Source organism: Xenopus laevis, chromosome 4L, assembly GCF_017654675.1.
Source record: "Xenopus laevis strain J_2021 chromosome 4L, Xenopus_laevis_v10.1, whole genome shotgun sequence".
NCBI classification, from domain to species: domain Eukaryota; kingdom Metazoa; phylum Chordata; class Amphibia; order Anura; family Pipidae; genus Xenopus; species Xenopus laevis.
In genome coordinates, this window is record NC_054377.1 from 127,709,664 (window position 1) to 127,722,141 (window position 12,478).

Below are 12,478 nucleotides of genomic sequence, written 5' to 3' on the forward strand. Positions count from 1 at the left end.
AAAATGCCGCACAAAATTAAGCATGAAGAGGAACTACGAGCAAAAAGCAGAATTCTAAGCAATATTTTTACATTCATTTACATGGTACGTTCAGCAATTACAAATGTTTATTGGTAAATCATTTCCTCGCAGATAATGACTTTACACTGCAGGCAACTTACCGGTCTGACAGGATAGATCTGAGGTACAAGTGCAAAGGTTCTGACAATCTTTGTGCATGTTATTCATTTATATATGTTGGTGTTAGCCCCTCTGGAATTTAGTGCCATTTAATTGAAATGATGTGACCATTGGCCAGCTGAGGTTGAACAAAAATTGCAACTTTTCCACTACAATTAATTTAATTCCAGGATAAGATAATCATAGTGTAAAGCGCTGACATGATAACTTACAAACGATGATAATTAAAAGTGACATTCCAGCTGGGGCCCCCTGGGAAAGATGGATGTCAAGTGCTTCCTCATTAATTATCATTTGAAAGTCTTATAATTATTATAATTGAACCTCGTCATGAAGAAAGTGTCATAGCTGGAAATAAGCATATGTATAGGTATGAGATCTTTTTTTTCCAGAATGCTTGGTGCCTGAGTTTTTCTGGTTAAAAATTTTTTGGGGAGTATCATGTACTAAATTACAAGTACAAGATATCATGACCAATTTCCTTGTAGTCACTTGTGTGTAAAGGTGGCCAAATGCGCACAGATATCACATATGAAACAATGTAAATCTATAAAATATTATATATATATATTAATATATTTTTGCTGTACCAAAACAAATAATGCTAGGAACAGTAGCACCTTTTTCTGTGTATTCATAGTTGATATTGGCACTCAAATATAGGTCTAGTACAGGGATCCCCAACCTTTAGAACTCGTGAGCAACATTCAGCAGTAAAAGGAGTTGGGGAGCAACACAAGCATGAAAAATGTTCTTGGGGTGCCAAATAAGTGCTGTGATTGGCCATTTGGTAGCCCCTATGTGGATTGTGAACCTACATTGAGGCTCTGTTTGGCAGTACATCTGGTTTTTATGAAACCAAATATAGTCTCCAAGCCAGGAATTCAAAAATAATCACCTGCTTTGAGGCCACTGGGAGCAACATCCAAGGGGTTGGAGAGCAACATGTATTTCACGAGCTACTGGTTGGGGAACACTGGTCTAGTAAATAACCCATATTTATGTCCTTCCTTCTCTTGATTTCTGAAGTCTCTTTTTTCTGTTTCTTTACTGCTGTTCCATTTTCTTCCCACCCAATTGCTGTCCTCTTCCCCTTATTTTTTTACTCTCAACAAGCGCAAACTATGGACATTTCCCTTTTTTTTATTGCCTCTATCATTTTCTATTTTTCTGTTTGTTACAGAGCCTGTACTTGTCTACTCTCAGGGGCACATTTACTAAGGGTCGAATATCGAGGGTTAATTAACCCTCGATATTCGACCCTCAAAGTAAAATCCTTTGACTTTGAATATCGAAGTTGAAGGATTTACCGCAAATACTTCGATGGAACGATTCGAAGGATTTTAATCCATCGATCGAAGGATTTTCCTTTGATCAAAAAAAGCTTAGAAACCTTATGGGGAAGGTCCCCATAGGCTAACATTGAAGCTCGGTAGGTTTAAAGTGGCGAAGTAGGGGGTCAAATTTTTTTTTATAGAGACAGTACTTCGACTATCGAATGGTCGAATAGTCAAACGATTTTTAGTTTGAATCGTTCGAATCGAAGTTGTAGTCGAAGGTCGTAGTAGCCTATTTGATGGTCAAAGTACCCAAAAAAAAATGTAGAAATTCGAAGTTTTTTTACTTCGAATCCTTCACTCGAACTTAGTAAATGTGCCCCTCAGTGTTTCCTCTCCATCCCTTTCTTTCGTCCTGCTTTTCAAACCCACAATCCCCAGCGCCGGAGGCTGATGTCTTATCCATTCGGCCACTCTTTTCTATGTTGTTAAATTGTGATTAGTCATAGTAATATAAATTAAAGTAATGTAAGTATCTCAAGTTATGCAATATATATATATATATATAAGGATTTATAAAGAATTATGAGGTGGGAGTCTGGGGGGGGGTGATTTATAATTATCTTGCTACTTCCTGTCCTCACGTGAAAACCAACAAATACATGTCACAATATTTATAATATAAGTTGGAAAACTGGAAAGATGGAAAGGACAGTTTTATCCAAACACACATTTGGAAACGTGGTATGGCGGCTTACCAATTTTATGATCATAACTTTGTAACAAAAAACCCTGTTTTTCTTTTTTTAGACAGGGGATTATTGTATTTATATATATTTTTATATGGCCTTAGGAGTGCACCCACAACCCCCCTCTTGTACACTTTTGGAAAAACACATTGAAAAAACAAAAAAAAAGTAGCAAGCAAAAAACAGCTTTTTAAATACCATTGTTAATGAACAAACTCTAAGGGAGACTGCTTGTCAGTGCACTGTTTCTACCTTTAAAGATAATTGTTACAAATGATGAGGTGTTAGTACCACATTTTGGACAAAATGTGGTGCAAACACTTATGTTTTTAACAATGTGTTATTATTCTCTATCATTAATGTAGCTTTTCAAAAAGCTGCGACCCTGGTGGGACTCGAACCCACAATCCCCAGCTCCGGAGGCTGATGCCTTATCCATTAGGCCACAGGGCCATCTCTATGCAGCAGTTGTGCACTTATCAATAAAATAAGTTCTAGACAAAATTCACAGAGTTCTAGACAAACAACCCCAGTTGTAGCAATGTTGATACTGGATACATGGAAAATAGCTTCTTATTATGATGATACACAACTTACTCTTTCAAAAGAAATTAAAGAACTTGCATCAAATGATTTGAATGGCATGTATGGAAATTCAATTATTTATATTTTTATTTATAATCTTGTTGTTTGTAACTTCGCAGTTCCACGTACTGTGAAAACATCTGAAGATCATTCACCATTAACCAGTCCCAATATTTATAATGTAAGTTGGAAAAATTGGAAAGATGGAAAAGGCAGTTTTACTCAAACACACATTTGGAAAAACACATTGGAAAAACATTCAAAGTATCAAGCAAAACACATCTTTTTAAATACCATTGTTAACGAACCAGCTCTAAGAATAGAAGGAGACTGCTTGTCAGTGCACTGTTTCTACCTTTAAAGATAATTGCTACAAATAATAAGGTGTTAGTACCACGTTTTGGACAAAGTGTTGTGCAAACACTAATATTTTCAACAGTGTGGTATTATTCTCTGCCATTAATGTAGTTTTTTTAAAATACTGCAACCCTGGTGGGACATGAACCCACAATCCCCAGCTCCAGAGGCTGATGCCTTATCCATTAGGCCACAGGGCCATTTTAATGCTCCTGTTGTGCACATATCAATAAAATGCATTCTCGTTGAGTTCTAGAATAACAACGCCAGTTTTAACAATGTTGATACTGGATACTTGGAAAATAGCTTATTATTATGATGAGACAAAACTTACTCTTTCAAAAGAAATTAGAGAACTTGCATTAAATCATTTGAATGGCATGTATGTAAACTCAGTTATTTATAGTTATAATCATATAATTTATAACTTTGCAGTTCCATGTACTGTGAAAACATCTGAATAACATTCAGCATTAATCAGTCCACTTTCAACAAATGGGCGTTGAACCTTGAAGACCGAGACCTCAATGGCGGACACCTTATCTGTTAGTCAGCGTTGCTATTTTCTTTTACAACTGAAAATATGCTAGCTCTAACAAAAAGTAAGCCTTTATGTACCAAAATAAACAAAACTAAACACAATGCACAACATAGCCCAGCTATCACAGTGTAAATAGTGGAGGATATTCATCTTCGAGATAAATGAAATGCCTTTTGATGTTGAATAGAACCAATAATCATGGCGTAGTGTTTGCCAAAAAATAAGTTGGCTTTATCATAATCATCTTGAGTTATAGAAACCATTACTCTCCATACTGAGAAGGTTGGACTTGAATTCATGAAGGCCACTGGTCAAACCGCACATGCAACTACTTAGAACCATCCTGGCTATTAAAATAAAGATAGTAGCTGATATTCAGATCAGTTTCTTTAGATGAGCCGCCTTCTTTTTACATTCTTTTCTAAGAAACTGTGCTACCAAATGCATGTAAGAAAATGCCTGGTTTCAGGTCAATCCAATTTAATGTTACATTTTTTGTCTTAATGTTCCTTGAAATATAGGCTTTAAAAGACTATGAAGAAGCTAGAGATATATGTCACAATACTAGAATACTTTCATCTCTCATTGAATATATAAAATATTTATATTTTATTCTGAAAGTTGGCATGGGGATAGACATGTTTTCCATTTCCAAGGTGCCCCAAAGCATTTTACTTGTGCTCTGATAAACTTGAGTCACTTTACTGCTACACTGCAAGTTGGAGTGAAATCCCCCCCTCCCTTCCCCCCCAACAGCCTATCAACAGAACATGTCTAACACTAGGTGGGGCTAGGGAGCAGACTTGGGTCATGGTGAAATACAGTGAGAAGGGAAGAAACAATGGCTGTCTCAAAGCAGTTCCATCCTGAAGTGAGGCTCCTTCTCAAAGTTCAGAATCAGGCACAATTCACTGAAATGGTTTCCTCCACACCAATATAACAGCTAAAAAATAAATAAAATTTGAAATGGTACAGTGAATTATTTGCAATGTAAACAGTGTAATTTAAAAATAAAAAGTAAACCATAAAAATCATGGCTGAATCCCTAGGTGGAATTTGAGCCTAGAGTCACTAGACTTTTAGGGCTGACACCTTATTCATTAACAAAAGACTACTTGCTTTTGTCCTAGAAATATGACACTTTTTAATAAAAAGTAAGATTATGTGGCGAAAATTGTGCAAAAGAATGCATTTTCCCCAAGGGTTCTAGGCAACCAGCCCTGCTATTACAGTGAACATAGTTGAGGATATTTAAAGTAATATTCTGGATACCTAAACTTGCTTTAATATGGATGAATTATAATGTAAGTAGATCCAACAACGAAGGCATAGTATTGCTTAAAATCAATAACTGCCTTAATTATCATAAAACAACTTGACTTAAAGAAAACATTAATCCAAAAAGCACCTAAACTTTGTGGGTTAATGATATTAAATTGTGCAAATTACAACAATTCTCAATGTGCTAGCAGGATATATGCATGTATATTTTGTAGATAGATATTTGAATAATACATTTGTAACATTTCATTACAACATAAATGGCCACTTGTCCATATGTTTACAGACCATGCATCATTAAGTAAACTAATGTAAAATGAACGACCTAGATGGGACTTGAACCCACAATCCCCAGCTCCGGAGGCTGATGCCTTATCCATTAGGCCACTGGGCCTTCGTCTCTCATAGAGTTAGCATAGGGTCTAGACAAAACCCAAATGTTTAACTATGAAGATGGTGGAAGATACTTAGACCTATCTTCTGAAAACAAGTAAATACCTTGCTATTGTAATGCTCAAGCAACACATTCCCACAATGCACAAATAAACAAATATTATCTAATGAAACTACATCATAATGTATTTGCCTTAGGGTAAGGGCACATCATTCGGGGAGATTTAGTCACCTGGTGACTAATCACCTCTTCTTCTGGGCGACAATCTCCTGGATCTGCCTTCCCCTACCTTCCCGCCGGGTTCAATGAGAAATCGCCAGCAGAATGGCACTCGCAACAAATCTCCCCGAATCTCCCCATGTGCCCTTACCCTTAGACATGAGCATAAACAGTCCCATCACTCAGAATACAAACTAAGGAGGAGGATATTCAGTTGAATATTCTGGATAAATGAAAACCCTTTGATATTGATATATGGCAACAATGCTACCAAAGAGACAATAATATTGCTAATAAAATGAATACTTTGACTCTGAACTACATTGGAGGTATTAAGTGTTGTTAAGTTGCCATGCCCTTAGCTCCTTGGTCCTACCCTAGTGCCTTGTGCTTGTTGTGCTGTTGGTAGTTCATCTGGCACAAAGTACAATGTGCAAAGGGACAAGAAAGCATTTTATTTACATTCCTGTCTTAATCAGAGTCCAGATGCTCCTTTGCTCCATAGGTGTTCTGCATTGAGACTGTGAGATGATATGCATATAACAGACACAACTTACTTTTGTCTTCTTTTGTTCACAAAATAATAAGTATCTATATTTGATTTTAAAGCATTTAATATCTGCAAATATTTTATTGGCAGTTGTCAGCAAATTTTCAACGCTATGCTGTAAAAATTGAAAGACTACTGGATATTGTAATAACCTCCTCCTCCAGAAAGGCAGATACTTTGAGGACTAGAATGAGACTGTCCCTGTAGAGTTGGCTTTCATGCTTCACCCCATATTTGTTCTCTATTATAACTTCTGCAAGGCTCCACAAAGAATAAACCATGGGGTAAGCAAAGAAGTGCCCCGATCAAGTCATTCTATATGTGTGTTTCGGTGGCTGTATGCTAGCACAGATGTGTAAATCAGTGTTTGTTTAAGTTATTGACTGTTTTAATGAGCCCTATGAGTGTGTTACTGAGCCTTTGTGTTCATCTATAGACGTGTAAATGAGTCTTCTATAAGGACGTGGGAAAATACACTTAGGCATTGGAATATAATGTTGCTACAAATATATAGACTATGTAGCCTTGTGCATAGTTTTTGCATTTGCAAAATAGTGGTGGATTTTTTATTTGATTTTTGTCCGTCCTGAATGTGATTTTATGCTAGACTTTCATTATAAATTTATAAAATTGTGATGCTCAGAAACCCAATTTTCAAAGCAAATCTTCATCACAATACTGAAAACAAAAGAAACAAGCCTCCAAGTCATAAAAGATAATTAAATGTATTGAAAAAGGAACAAAGAGAACATGCGCATTTCTCCCCACAGCTGTCTTTGAAACTTTTTTTCCTCCCATTCCTCTACTGCTATGTGCAGAGTTTAGCGGTTCAGTAAGGAGAACCTAAACTAATATATGGGAGATGCTTCATATGGCTGCCTTTCCTTCTTCTTTAAGATCACAATTGCCTTGGATATTATGCTTGTTCAAGAAATTATCTGAGCCACACTTACTGCAAAAACAGAATCAGCCATCACAACATCATCCAGCAGTGCATTCCACAACCTCACTGTCTTCACCGTGAACGTGAAGAACCACCTACACTGCTTGAATGAAAGTTAATTTTCTCAAGTCTAAACGAGTGACCTCTGGTTCATTGATCTTTTCTATGGGAAAAAAGATCCACCATTATCAATCTATAATGTTTTCAGATGTGTTGTTTACCAGGTTATCTTTCCTTTATCGGAACACCACACACTTATAATAAAAGTAAATTCCCAGGTTTATTTAAATATTTACAAGATAGTTTTAGGGTGAATAATTAACAGTACTGTACAGACTTTACTATAAAATTCACTATACAAACCAGTTATGTACAGCATTTCTCTTACAATTATCAGGAAAATAAAAACAATTGCACAATACCAGCTTTTACAATGTGAATTTCCTGAACTTTGAACTTAGTGGCATAAAATACTTTTTATATCTATAAAGGGTCTCTTACTCAGAGTTCCGCTTAGAAATCCTTTACTTTGCAGTTTAACACTAATTACCTTGAAAAACTCTTGTGAATATTTAAATAAACCTGGGAATTGACTTTTATTATGTGTGTGGTGTTCTGGTAAACAGCAAATCATTTTGTTTGAGTTTGTACAGATATAGCAGGAGTGCCCATACATAAAAACATATATAGCTATATTCCCCAGGGTCATAATTAATTCAGCAACTATTAATTGCTATTCACTATAATTGCTGTTTAATATGTTGGATGATTTGTTGCAAGTACCTAATTTCATTGATTTGCAACCTGCGACCCAGGTGGGAATTAAACACATAATCCTCATTAGGCCACTAAGTCATGGTCATTTGCAAGTGGGGTGTGCAATTTGTTAATCAAAATGTGAGAATTTATATTTCAGTTAAGAAGGTTTCTGTTAACCAGATGTGCAGATTGTAACTAAAGTCATAAGCATGGAGAGTTCTAGAAAAAATCAAAAATTCTGTGAATTATAACTACATTGACTCGTATAAGCCATTTGGCTCCTAGGAGTAGTTACTGTGTAACTTTGAATTGTTATTCGTTATAATTGCTACCCTGATGATTTGCTGCAATTACCTCACTTGGTCCCAGGTGGGACTTGAACCAACAACCACCAGCTTTGGAGGTTGATGCCTTATCCATTAGGCCACTGGGCAAATAGTTGAAGTAAAAATAACTGTAGAAAGTAGTAATATACAGCTACAAAAATATACAAAATCACAAATTGTGCATTTAGTCTATGTTACTGCATCCAGCAATAGACCAAAACTCAAGTGCAGTATTTTGAGCTCATGTGAACCCTGTCCCATGATGCTGCTGTGTTCAAAATTCAATCTTCACAGCATTTATGAAGTGCCAATATGCAGTACCTTTCATTAGATAACATTAGAAAAGTCCTCAATATACTGTAGTTCACTTTGCTAACTGTACTAACACACAGTTGAGAATACTAGCTTTAGACATAGAAAAGGCATCTAATTCCCTTAACTGGCAATAGGGATAACAGGGCCATTTCTGGGTATAATAACATATTATACAACTTGTTATACAACCCCAATAGCTACCCTACAGCTACCCTCATCTAAAATCAATGGTTTTAAAAATTCAAAAAGGCACAAGACAAGGGTGCCCCCTTTCCCCAGCTCTATTCATACTTGCAATGTAACCACTGGCTATAGTGATAAGGCAGAACCAAAGCATTAGAGGTCTGTCCATAGCAGGGAAACACAAGTTTCTTTATTCACTGATGGTTAATTTGGTACAACAATTAACTACAGTAATGGGTCTTAGACTCAACCAAAACAAAAGTGAATTACTAGATTGTAGAACACAACATATCTCTTAGATAGGCAGGATCAACTGTGTGAAAATGTTAACATTACCTAGACTGTTGTACTATTTTAGAGTCTTACCCATTGCTAAACCTTAACAAGAACTACAATCATGTCCGTTATCTTGGATGACAAAAGACCAAGAATTATCCTAAAAATAATTTTCCTGCATAAAACAGATCGCGGAATGGGAGTCCCACACTTGCAGCACTTGGAAAGATTTGCACAAATCCCAAAGATACATGACAGAAAATATGCAATTTGGATGGATATAGAATATGATTTGCTAGGCTCTACATCTTTACCTAGCCTCCTATGGAATCCAACTTAAGACTTTAATATATGCAAATCCACCTCACAGCTGGCAACCTGGCATACTACATTTTACAACTTTGGACTACCCTACGAAATACCGTCTTGCATAGAAACCATCTGGAATGATCCCATTATTTAGGAACCAACATTTCACACCAGGTTAATCAATTAAGTCTTTTAGATGGTGGAGCACCACCAAAAGACGTATATATGTCTATCAATTACACAGAGGGGTCCAAACCATTACAGTTAACACAACTCTAACCAAAATTTGAATTCCCCCCACCAAACATTACTGTGCAGATCAACTAGCTCACTTTGTACCATACCTGTGGGGCAAGGAAACATTGACTCAAACTCCAGTGGAAATCGTATTTAACGCCTCTCCAATGGGCAGAAAGACACTGTACATGATAGATGACCATCTGGTTCAACAACACCTGAGAAGAATATGGAGGACTGCGAGAAAAACTTGGGATCTACACTTTCCCCAGAAAGAAGAATCAAATGTTATCAAACAGCCTCTAAAGGAAGCTACAATGTTTCCATCAAGGAAACCTCACTCAAACTGTTTCACAGGGTGTACTATGTATCAGAACGTCAATATGCACCTCCTCCTTCTCCTTTGTTTCAGGAACTGTCCCACCATAGAATCATGTAGCACATATGGTAGACCTGTCCAGTGGTTCAAAATGTCAAAATTATTTTATACAATTATTTCCCGATGCCAAAAATATATTTTATTAAGGGGCAAGCTTGAAGGGATGAATAACCCAGTGCAAAGATTGAAACAACATATATGTATGGTCACAAGGATTCATATTGCTGCACAGTGGAGATCTACTACATTATCAGTCTCCAAAGTCATGGACATAATTGACTACATGTAATTTGCTAATCATAATATGAACATTTCAATTTCAGATAAGAGGGGTTCTGCCATAACAGCTGTGCAGACTGCCACAAAAGTCATTCGCACAGAGGGTCCTTGGCAAACAATCCAAGTTGTTACTAAAAATACAAAATGGTATCAATTACAATTTGTATAAGTCATTATGCCCATTGGAGTAGTTATTATGAAATATTTGGATGCCCAGTGCTCACTTAAAGGGGTGGGTCACCATCTTGTAACTTTGTTAAACATCTTTGCAAGACTAAGACAGTGCACATGCTCAGTGTGGTCTGGGCTGCTTGAGTTCTACATGGCTGGGAAGTAAAGCGTGCCTGCCTGCTTTTGCTGAATCTGTCCAGCTTTGAAACAGGCGTCACTGATCCCATTTAAAAACAAATGCTCTGTAAGGCTACAAATGCATTGTTATTGCTGCTTTTTATTACTTATCCTTCTATTCAGGCCTCTCCTATATATATTCCAGTCTCTCATTCAAATTATGCATGGTTGCTAGGGTAATTTTGGCCCTAGCAACCCGATTGCTGAAATTGAAAACTGGAGAGCTGCTGAAAGCTAAATAAACCAAAAACCACAAATAATGAAAAATGAAAACCAGTAGCAAATTGTCTCAGAATATCACTCTTTACTTCATACTAAACGTTAATTTAAGGTGAACAACCCCTTTAAATCTCTACAGCTATAATCTCCAGTGTAATAAAACATTCAGTGACTTTTAATTGCTGGTTAGTATAATTGCTAGATGTTTTGCAAGCACGTAATTTTGTCGAAAATACACACCCCAGTGGGACTTGTATCCACAATCACCAACCCTAGAGGCTGATGCCTTATCCATTAGGCCACTGCATATTAAACAACGAGCAACACTTTAGAACATGGTATCATACAGCTGTCTTGTATGGATGTGTAAATGTCTGTGTGAGTGTATGTATGGGTGTGTAAATTAGTTATTGTGTTTGTCAATAGGTGTGTAGGAATATATAAATAAACTTTCGGGGGCTTTATTCACCAGTAAGTGACATGAGAGCATCCATTCGGTTTAGAAGAAAAGAATTTCCATTTTACAACAAGAGCTGTGAAATTGCAGAATTCTCAAAGCAGTTGTACTGACAGATTAGATAGATCAGGGGTACTCAAGCTTTTTTGAGCTATATTCGTATTTTAAAAGAGTTGGGGGGCAACACAAGCATGCAAAAAGTCCCTGGGGATGCCAAATAAGGGTTGTGATTGGCTATATGGTAGCCTGGCAGATACAGGAGTCTTTGTTTGGCAGTACATCTGGTTTTATGAAACCAAAACTTGCCTCCAAGCCTGGAATTCAAAAATAAGCACCTTCTTTGAGGCTACTGGCAGTAAAATCCCATGATTTGGTGAGCAACATGTTGCTCACGAGCTACTGGCTGTGGATTACTGCATTAGATGGTTGCAAAACAGGGTTGGATGCTTTTTTAGCAAATAAAATAGTTACTGAAATGGGACTGGTCAGAAGGAAGGAATCAGGAAGGCATTGTCCCCTCAGAGGCAAGTTGGATCTGCATTAAATAGCAGTCCTCACATGTATGGAGTGGAGAATAGGGATGGGTGAATTTCCACACTTCGCAGACTGCAAATGTCTTCGCAAAACTGCTGAGAAAATTATATTATATGGACATAATGGTAAATGCTGCATTAGAAAGAGGTCCTATGTAGACTAATGACAATTCTTAGTAAGATGAACTGCAAAATTATACCAGCTTGCTTGTGAGCCTTTCTAACAACAAACCAATCTGCTTGACAGCTTATTTGTATAATTTATGATGTTTAGATTTTCTAAATTTTGTGTATTTTTAAATCAATTAGCAGTTAGGCAGGTTTCACTTGGACAAAAAGGATGAACTTGATGGACATGTGTCTTTTTTTACCCTCACCTAGTATTTTAAGTTATTCTAGGGGTCTGAGGACTCACCCTGGTGGTCTAGTCAGGGTGCGACAGGGACGCTCGCCGCGTCCGTCTTTGTTGGTGCCATCTTCTTGAATGAGCATATTCCCGGTTCATGCCTCTTGGCTGTTTCCGGATTTATCTGGAAACTGCCGAACGTGTCGTCATCGGCGCCACAAAATTTAAATATCTGTTTAGTTTTCTTTGCCCAATGTAAAGGTCTATTTATTAGTTCCTGGGTGTGATTCTTTGTGTTTCTATTAGTGTTTGACACTGCCTGTTTTGACCAAGTCCTGATTGTTACCTGCCTTTGACCCCTGCCTGAATTCTGACCATTCTCTTGGATCCTGAAAACCATCTGGTATTTTGACCCGGCCTGTGACCTGATTACGAT

General features: G+C 37.0%; 3 non-coding genes across 3 annotated transcripts; all 3 read right to left on the reverse strand.

The window, feature by feature from the left end:
• Positions 1 to 2,586: 2,586 nt before the first annotated feature.
• On the reverse strand, positions 2,587 to 2,659 carry trnar-ccg. The gene has a single exon. It is a non-coding gene; the product is annotated as a tRNA-Arg (tRNA).
• A 616-nt stretch (positions 2,660 to 3,275) lies between these two features.
• Positions 3,276 to 3,348, reverse strand: trnaq-cug. Its single transcript has one exon. It is a non-coding gene; the product is annotated as a tRNA-Gln (tRNA).
• A 1,943-nt stretch (positions 3,349 to 5,291) lies between these two features.
• On the reverse strand, positions 5,292 to 5,364 carry trnar-ccg. The gene has a single exon. It is a non-coding gene; the product is annotated as a tRNA-Arg (tRNA).
• Between the last annotated feature and the right edge of the window lie 7,114 nt (positions 5,365 to 12,478).